Source organism: Sarcophilus harrisii, chromosome 1, assembly GCF_902635505.1.
Source record: "Sarcophilus harrisii chromosome 1, mSarHar1.11, whole genome shotgun sequence".
NCBI lineage: Eukaryota > Metazoa > Chordata > Mammalia > Dasyuromorphia > Dasyuridae > Sarcophilus > Sarcophilus harrisii.
This window is the reverse complement of record NC_045426.1, coordinates 613886221-613896824: the sequence shown is the minus strand read 5'-3', so window position 1 is coordinate 613896824 and position 10604 is coordinate 613886221. Positions and strand designations below refer to the sequence as shown.

At 34.2% G+C, this 10604-nt stretch overlaps 1 pseudogene; it reads left to right on the top strand.

Moving 5' to 3' along the window:
• The first annotated feature begins 645 nt into the window (after window positions 1-645).
• Window positions 646-5039, top strand: LOC100915407 (annotated as a pseudogene).
• Window positions 5040-10604: the final 5565 nt, after the last annotated feature.

Here is a 10604-nt window from a genome sequence, read left to right as displayed (position 1 = left end):
TTATAGTATAAGAGCATATATATGGACAGAGTACTGACATGCTTTTATATAGAATTCCTATACTGTCCTTTTTTATGCTGATAAATCATACATTGTAACCATGGAATCTTTAGAGGCAAAACAGTAGTTATTAATAATAATAAATATAACTTACTTAATACTTTAAGGTTTACAAAACTTTTTATATGTGTTACCTCATTTACTCCCCTAAAACTAAAGTAGGTGCCATTATTATCCCTATTTTTTAGATAAGACAACTGAGGATTGTTAAATGATTTGCTCACAGTCACACCAGAAGGGAATGACTGAGGCAAAATTTGAATCTTAGTCTGTAGGACTCTAAGCCCCACCCTCTATTCACTGAGCCACCTCATTGAAACACATTTCCCTTTCCTTTCCAATTAAGCTTTGGTGAGGGACTAAGAAGGTTAATAAGTGGGAAAAAAGATATAATCCAAAAGCCAGGTCAGGAAATTACCCAATTAAATATAAAGTTCCAAGATTCAAAGATTAAAATCAGTACAGAGAACTCCTTGAAAGCAGAACCTATTTTTCCATTTCTTTATATTCTCAGGACTTAGCACAATGCTTGGCATATGATTGGTCCTGAATAAACACTTACTGATGATGATAGTAGTAGTGGTGATGGTGGCAGTAATGATAGTGGTGATGATGGTGGTACCAATTGAAGAATCTCAAGCAAAAGATTCTGTAACAGTTCAGAGCATAACTTACAGGCTCTGTCACAGAGTTGATGTTTAGCCTGAACTCAAGCTGCTTTCTGGAAGCTCAATTCTTTTTTTTATTACAGAGGCAAGCATGCCCAGCTCCCAAATGGTGGTGTTTGACAGCTTGCATGATCCTGGGTGGCCTCACTGATTCAATTCAATTTCACTCAACAAGAATTTATTAACAATAACTGACATTCATAGAGTACTCTACATTTTGCAAAGTGCTTTACATGAATTATCTTATTTGATCCTTACAACAACCCAGTAAGGTAATTACTGTAGATATTAATTATCCTCATTTCATAAGTGAGAAAATTAAAACTCAAAGAACTTAAGTGACTCATTTATGTCAAATGTGTTAGAGGCAGGATTCAAATCCAAGTCTTTCTGATTCTGAGTTTACTGATCAATCTATTACCCTAATATATCCAAGAGCATTAATAACTCTGTCACTTCAGGAGTTAGATGAAATCTCCTTGAATTTCCCATGACATCCCTTCAAATATTGGAAGAGAACTCTCTTGATCCTCTGTTTGGTGAGTGACTTATATGGTTCACTGTATCTAGGAGTATCATTCTATAAAATCCTCATAAGGAAAATGTAAAAACATGGGGAGAGAGAGAGAGAGAGAGAAAAAGAGAGAGAGAGAGAAGGTAGAACCCAAATGATTCCATTTCAGTAAATAGATGAAAAGAGAACTGGAGTCATAAAACTTGAACTATTGATGGATCTGAACAATGAGACATGTCAATCTGGCCATGAAGTGATTAAATTAAATTATATATGTCCTGGACTTTTTGCTTTTTTAACAGTCTAAACAAATGGGCAACAAATTTGCCATCTAGATAGCTAAAAATATTCCATTTGTTAGATGTTGCCAAGGTCAAAAATATTACAACATATAGTCCTTCAAAGGCAACAAGTGCCATAAGGCCCGAATCTTGCTCTGCTTCTCTACACAATTGGTTCTCTTCCTCAAAATCTCAGAATTTGACTCAATGGTGCCACTTTTTATTTATCTATATAATTACCTCTTCTCACAGTACTAGTCTGCCCTACCCCATTACATGAAGTTCTATGTTTCTTTTTCCCCTCTACTTTTGAAAAAATTTTTAAAAAACGTTTATTACATATCACAAGCAAATAAATACATGCAGGGAAAAACTTCAATAGATAAGAAGGCATTTTCCCCAAGGTCTCAGGTAAGATACTATAATATAAGGAAGGAACATTGGATCTTGAATTAAAAGTCCTGAGTTCAAATATCTGTTTGTAGTACTTACATGTATGATGGTGGCTAAGTTTCTTTACCTTCCCAAGAACCACTTTATTGATCTTTAAAATGAACAGGTAAAATTATATAGTCTCTTCCAGACTCAAATGCAAGGATTTTATAGTCTTATCAAGCACTTCTGGAGATTATTGACAAGAACTATCTAATCTTCCTCTTTATTCTGACTCATTAGAACCATATCCTAGGCTTAAACTAATTTTTAATTTTTTTTGAAAATTTCTCATATTCTTCCAGAAATTGCCCTCCCAGAAAAAAATAAGAATCTCAAACTTTGTTTTTGTTTACATCTTGTGTCCTTAGTTTCCCAAGAACATTCTAGACTCAAGGCTGAGAAGAAACCTAGTGAGCAAATAAATCTCTCTAGGCCCAGGTTACAAGTCAGAGGAGTTTTCTTCTCTGGGGAGATGAGTTCCCTCCTTATGTCCCCTTCTTTGTGATTTAAACATCTTGGATCATTTCTTCACAAAATCATTCATAAAACACGCTTCTCAGAGAATATTATCAGTGCAGGGTCTTGAAAAGGTTAAAAAGTCCATTTAAGTACCATGATTACTAGTTTAACATTTTCCGCATGGTTTGGTGACTGACTTTTAAGTTAAATGACTTGGGTTTGAATCCTTACTTGGATAGTCATTAATTTTATGTGTTTGTATAACAGATTCTTGTCTGCCCTTGACTAAATTTCCTCACCTGCACAATGAAGTAATTGGCCTATTTGTCCTCTATGTTTCCTGCTAGTTATATATTCTGTCTTTGATACAAATCAACCCACACTTTTATTTAGCCAAATATTTCCAGTAGTTGCTTGCACAGTATTCATTAAATTGGATTCATAGAGTATAATGGAAGAAATACTAATATGGAAATCAGAAAGTCAGAAGATCTGGATTCGCTGCTTTCCTACCTCCAGTTTCCCCATCTATAAAATGAGAATCTTCAACTAGATAATTCCTAAGGTCACTTCCAGCTCAAGATCTAAGATCTGAAATTAAGAATTAAATTAATTTGTTGAAACTATTTCTAGTCATATGAAAAGATGCTCCAAGTCATTATTAATCAGAGAAATGCAAATTAAGACAACTCTAAGATACCACTACACACCTGTCAGATTGGCTAAGATAACAGGAAAAAATAATGATGATTGTTGGAGGGGATGCGGGAAAACTGGGACATTGATGCATTGTTGGTGGAGTTGTGAACGAATCCAACCATTTTGAAAAGTAGTTTGGAACTATGCTCAAAAAGTTATCAAACTGTGCATACCCTTTGATCCAGCAGTGTTACTACTGGGATTATATCCCAAAGAGATCATAAAGAAGGGAAAGGGACCTGTATGTGCACGAATGTTTGTGGCAGCCCTTTTTGTAGTGGCTAAAAACTGGAAACTGAATGGATGTCCATCAGTTGGAGAATGGCTGAATAAATTGTGGTATATGAATATTATGGAATATTACTGTTCTGTAAGAAATGACCAACAGAATAATTTCAGAAAGGCCTGGAAAGACTTATACGAACTGATGCTGAGTGAAATGAGCAGGACCAGGAGATCATTATATACTTCAACAACAATACTCTATGATGACCAGTTCTGATGGACCTGGCCATCCTCAGCAACGAGATCAACCAAATCATTTCCAATGGAGCAGTAATGAACTGAACCAGCTATGCCCAGAAAAAGAACTCTGGGAGATGACTAAAAACCATTACATTGAATTCCCAATCCCTATATTTATGCACACCTGCATTTTTGATTTCCTTCACAAGCTAATTGTACAATATTTCAGAGTCTGATTCTTTTTGTACAGCAAAATAACATTTTGGTCATGTATACTTATTGTGTACCTAATTTATATTTTAATATATTTAACATCTATTGGTCATCCTGCCATCTAGGGGAGGGGGTGGGGGGGTAAGAGGTGAAAAATTGGAACAAGAGGTTTGGCAATTGTTAATGCTGTAAAGTTACCCATGCATATATCCTGTAAATAAAAGGCTATTAAAAAAATAAATTAATTAATTTGTTGTACAGTAGCCATAAGAACCTACCTTCCAAATTGTTTACTTCTATCCAGACCCAGAGCACAACTGTTTTGTTTGCAATTCCCAGTCCTGCATCCAAAAGGGCTGGATGGAAAGCGGGCATATAGAGCTGCTTCCCCTGTGTGGTTTTGGAGGAGTTAGGCTGATTCAATTGGCTGAGCCACCATAGGCAGGCTGATGGAGTCTACGCTGCTGCTCTTGGTGCTAAAGCTATGAACTGCATCCATAAGGGGCTAGATGGCCAAGTAGCTTGCTGAGTAGCACCAGAATGGGCCCCCAAGTCCAAGTGCCACTTCTATGCCTCAAGCATACCCAGGAGAAGGGGCCTGCATGCCAGTGTCGGACCATTCCCTGCACTTCAACAAAGACAAAATTTTGAAGTCAGTACTTTATTGGGAAGGACACCTGTGATAAATGGAGAATTTAAGGAACTCAAATTAACTGATTATCAAGGAAAATATTTGGTTTTCTTCTTCTATATACTTGACTTCAATTTTGTGTGTCCTACTTAAATTATCATTTTTGGTGAAAGAATTGAAGAATCCCATAAATAGTGGAAGTGGTTGCATGCTCCATTGATCCACAGTTTACCCATTTAGCATGGATTATACCTCTCAGAAACAAGGAGGCCTTGGGCTAATAAAGATTCTACTTTTTTCATATTTGACACACCAAATTTCAAAAGATTATGGAGTTATCTGGAGGACCAAGGTCAGGCCTTCTAGTTATTGATGATAAACAAATCCTATGACAAATTACAATGAATGACCTTCCTGTTGGTAAATCACTAGATGAAACACCATATTTACTCCAAGCATTCCCCTATATTAACAAATATGGAGAATTCTGCCTTGCTGATTGGAAACCTTATAGTGAACCAATAATTCCAAGTCCAGCTAGAAAACTGAAGTATTTTGATAAACAAAATCAAAATGTTTGCTCAGATAATGTCACGTTCAGAGGTTACAACTAAAATGTTAGTGGTTTTGATACTAAAATATTGCTTGCTTCTTCAGGAGTTCTTGAAAAATGAAAAAAAAGAATGTCAGCCTTACCACACATACTAAAACTAACCTAGGATAACTATTTGGACAATGCAGAGTATCAGTTATAAGCAAAAGCATAATCAGAGTTAATTGCATTTTTAAGCATTAGAAAGATGCTTTGATGACTCAAGATATGGTATCTGATGGATATCTGGATATAATAATCTGATCATTAAAAGAACACCTAATTGGATCATCATTTGAGACTTAATGTCACAGCACATCCTGCTGCTAATCCCCTCTTCTGTTGCCTCTGCTATAATGATGCTAATATTAAATCAGGATTCAGTAGGCCCTAATCTCCTGAGAATCAGCTAGTGATCTTCATTAATATTTTCCACAAAAGAACTTCCTCTGAATATTTGACTGCACTACAAGAACTGTTCTGTTGCTCAATCAATTATTTCCCTTGACAGAATCCCTCAAAAGTCATCATCCTGCTGCTTCTTAAATACTTCCAGAGATGGTTTACTCCATCCCTCAGAAGGAAGACTATTCCACTTTGGGGTAGCTCTGAACCTCATGAATTATTCTTTTAAGAGGCTAAATTCTACCTCATTCTTATTTTAACTCATTGGTCTTACTTATGCTCCTTGGAGTCAGAACAAACTTTCAAAAATGGAAGATAATGTCTATGACCCATCAAATCTTCTCTTTTGTAGATTAAACAACCAGTCTTCATATAAATAAACTCCATCCACTACTATCAAAAGAACTGGAAGAATTAATTGTTGCAACAATATTGGTGGGGAATAGTAGAGTTACCATAAAACTGAAAAAAAAAATAGAACAAAGTCTACAAATTATAAACCATTGTGATCTTGAACTCTATTCATGGGGATAGTTTAGAGTGGATTGTTAAAAGATGGTTACAGAACAGATGATTATAAAGTATAAGCATAGTTTCTTCAAGAATTGGTCATATGTGGGCAGCTAGATAGTGCAGTGGAAAGAGCACTGGCCCTGGAATCTGGAGGACCTGAGTTCGAATCCAGCCTCAAACACTTTAGACTTACTAGCTGGTTACCTTGAGCAAGTCACTTAAAAAAAATCACCAAAAGTCACTTTGGCAAGACACACACACACACAAAAAAAAAAAAAAAAAAAAAAAAAAAAGATTTGGTCATACCAGCGAGGTAGAGTTAAGATGGTAAGGGAAAAGACAGGGACTTGACTGAGTTCTCTCTAAAACCCCTCTGAATATCTTTAAGTTATGTCTCAAAACAAATTCTGGAGAGGCAGAACCTACAAAAGGAGAAACAATTTTCCAGCCAAAGACAGCTTAGAAGGTCAGAAGGAAATGTCTGTCTCATCAGAAAAAAAGTGGAGCACAGTAAAGATGAACAAGTTTTGAAATATAAATATAATGGAATAATATTGGACTGAATTTTTATCAGTAAGGTGACCAGTCAGGATTCCAAAGCACTTAGAGAAATGAAGGACTCAGAGTGCATAGTGAGATAATTCAGTTTTTTTCAACATGGCTAATTTGTTGTAGAAATGTATTTTTATTGACTATACAAGTTTATAAAAGAAATTATTTTTCTTGTATTTTCAATTGGGGCTGGATGAAGTGAGAGGACAAGAAGTTGAATCTTAGATGATTAAAACAATGAAATGTTTTTAAAGAGGAAGTTATGAGTTTGCTCTAAAGTGGGAGAAAGGGACCACACTTAAGAGATACGAAAATGAAATTAGCAGTATTGACAATTGTTTTAATGAGGCTAGAAGATTAGAGAGATGCAGAATATAAATGACATATGAATTCATGATGAGTTGAATTGCCTTCAAAATAAGTATCTGGTAAACATTTTAGTAGCTACATGACTATCTCTTCCCTTGGAATCAGTAATAGTTCTGCATTTAGGATTATGAAGATGTGATATTCATTTTCTGGGGGAAATGACAAAAAGTTAGTATTTTATAAGCACTGAACATCTCTCCTGGGCCTAAAGAATGAATTCAGAGAATGTTGTTTCTTTTGGCAAGACCTATGTCTCAGTATTGGAAACAATGGGTCACTCAGAGCCTCAGGGTTTTGATAAACAATGCTTTCAATAAAACCATCTTCAAATACCTCCAAAGAAACAGTTCAAAGGAAGTCAAAAGTTCTGGCTAGAAGGCTAAGGAAATTCTCTGACATAACAAAGCCTTATTACATGACAGCATTTTAGAGTTGGCCTTATATATTTCTTGCCTGAAGACTCAAACTGGATCCCAGATCAGTTCACCCTGGGGCAAAGATAAAGCAAGCTGTTCAGATAAGTGATAACTTGGAGGCTCATAATAGCCCTAGTTTCTGCTGTGGGAGTGGAAAGGGGGAAGTTAGTTCAAACCTTCCTATTTCACCAGTATCCTGATTCACAATAAACTATTTGGATCATCCATGGTGTTAAGGAGAGTTTCTGCATAACCATCTTTGACAATATTGTAATTATCAACTGACACTTAGATATTTTGAATAAAGACGTGGGTGGCTTAATAATGTACCATTCCACAATCAGCTTCAAACCAGAAAAATAGACCCTATAAAAGTACTTAATGATTCATCTGACCTAACTAAGGCTATGGCATTGTTTCAATAATAGTGTTTATAAGATTTTGAACCAGAAGAGAATTTAACAGTCATCTAGCTTGAATGATCTCTAATGCTATCATTTTACAAATGAAGAAAGTGGACACAGAGAATTTATATACTAGCCCAAGGTCATACTGGCCATTAGTGAGTAACACAACTGAGGTTTGAAACAGATACATTAAAAAAAGTTTATTTTTTTTTGTATGCCATCCTACAGTTTAAAATGTAGTTATCTTTTCAAAAAAAAAGGAAGAATCAGCTTTTAAAACAATAGAACTTAGAATGTAGATAATATAATTTTGTTGAGTAAAAATATAGTACAGCAAAGGCTTTAAGATATAGAGTCAGAGGACATTGGTTCAAATATCAGTTCTGCTACTTTTTAAAAATAATTTTTCACATAATACATATATCTGTATATAAATATGTCTACACACATTTACACATTCTTACCTATGCTTGTTTGTTTTCTCAACTGGCATAATGGGATAATAATAAGATTGTCAAAAGGATTAAATGATATATTTGCTAAGTACTAAGCTGATAATCAACATATCGTAAGAAAAACAATAGATTTGGAGAACATATCAAGAAGAAAAAAACAGAATAATCAGACTACTTGAAAGTTTTAATCAAAAAAGAATCTTGATACAATAATTCAAGAAATAATAAAAGAAAATTGCCCTGAAGCATTAGAACAAGAGGGGAAGTAAAAATAGGGAAAAAAAAAAAACCACCAATCACCACCTAAAAGCTATCCAATGATGAAAACCTATAAGAACACTATAGCCAAATTCTCAACTCTCCAGGTGATCAAAGAAAAAGTATTATGAGTAACACTAAAAAATTCAAATACAGTGGAGTCAGGGAGTCACAATTAGAAACACACAAAACTAGCAACAGCCATATTAAAAGATCATAGTTCTTTAAAAAAACAACTATATACTTAGAAGAGCAAAAGAATTAGAGTTGCAGCTGAAAATCTCATACCCAATAAAGTTAAGCATATTTCTGAATGGAAAAATGATACTTAATGAATTGCCAGATTTTCAGGAATTTGTTGCAAAAGACCTGAAATTAACAGAAAATTTGACATATAAGAACCAAAAGAAATATAAGATAAACAACAAAGGCTAATTTCAAGGGACTCATGAAGACATTATTTAGGTTTTATACATGGAAATTTTAAATAGAGATGAATATGATATGATTACAAAACGCAAAAATACACAGGAAAAGGTAAAAAAAAAGACTAATTATATTACACAAATGAGATATGCTAGCAAGAACAGACATAGAATTCAGATGGAGGAGGAATATTGGTATTTCTGGAATCCAACATTTCAGGAATGGGTTAAGGAGGAAAGAATACATATATCTAAATTCATGAATCTAAGTGGGGTATACAAGTATGTTTTGATTAGTGGAAATAAGATAAGGTATAGATTAAAAAGAATGGGATCAAGAGTCAGGGAAAGGATTTGGGGAGGCATCCTTGGAGGCATTGTACATTAAGTAATACCAAGGCAGTATAGTGGGCAAAAATAAAGTGGAGGAGACATCATGGATTGAAAATAAGAACATTTACAAAAATAAAATAACGATCAGGAGTAGAATTTATTAGAAAAAAAATGAACTAGTAATCATTAATCTAAGACAAAGTTAAAACTAAAATAAACAATCCAAAAATAGGGAAATTAAAATATGTCAGCCATATCAATCACTATTGTTTTAGGTTACTTAAAATGACTAGATTGTATAAGGTTGGAATATTGCTGAAGAATAAGAAATGATGACTTGGTAGATTTAGAAAAACATGAAGAAATTAGGACTTATGAAGCATGATATTATCCACTTTCATAGAAACAGAGGACAAACAAGCATAATATGGCATTACACATATAAATGAATGTATGTATATATATATATATATATGTATATATGTGTGATGGATTTATAAATATATTTATGCTTAATTATAGCCTATTTGGGAGAGATGAAGGAAGTAAAAAGAAATAAAATAAAGTAAAAAACGACCTAACAGAGGACAAAAAAAATCTCTAAGGAAGCAAAAAAAAATGGACAGCTCTGAACACAACAGATAGTGTTTATTATATGGCTTTATTGAAATGAAATTTAATGTCTGATATTTTGAATCCTCTCATGTTGTTATGCACATGGCAATTTTTGTTGTTGTTATTTTTCTATTTTCTATTTAAGTTTTAAATAAATAATTTTAAAATCCCAGATAAACCTTTGCTCTATGCTGATGATTCTCAAAAATACCCATCATATTTTAACATCTTGGCTAATTCTAAACTCACATTTTCAATTACCTTTCAGATATCTTAAACTGGATGTCCAATAGATATCTTAAACTCAACATGTTTAAAACTGAAATTATCTTTCCCCCTAAACCTTCTCCGCTTCCAAACAATCTTTACTGTCAAGGACACAACCATCCTGGCAGTCCCTCAGGTTTTTGTTAAAGGTGTCATCTTCATTCCTTACTATCACTCACACTCTATATGCATCTGTTGCTGGGGTATGGCTATCTCACTTTTGTGTGTGTGTGTATGTGTGTGTGTGTGTGTGTGTGTGTGTGTGTGAGAGAGAGAGAGAGAGAGAGAGAGAGAGAGAGATGTATATACATAGTTGTTGCTCAGTTATTTCAGTTCTCCTCGTTGTGATTTTATTTGGGATTTTCATGCAAAAATACTGGAATGATTTCCTTCTCCAATTCCTTTTATAGATGAATGACTAAAGCAAACAAGATTAGATGACCCAGGGTCACATAGTCAATAAGAGTCTGAAGCTGGATTTGAATTCAGATCTTTATGACCCCATGTCCAGCCGTCTATGGAGTAAGCCATTTAGCTGCCATATACATATAATTTATATATATATATATATA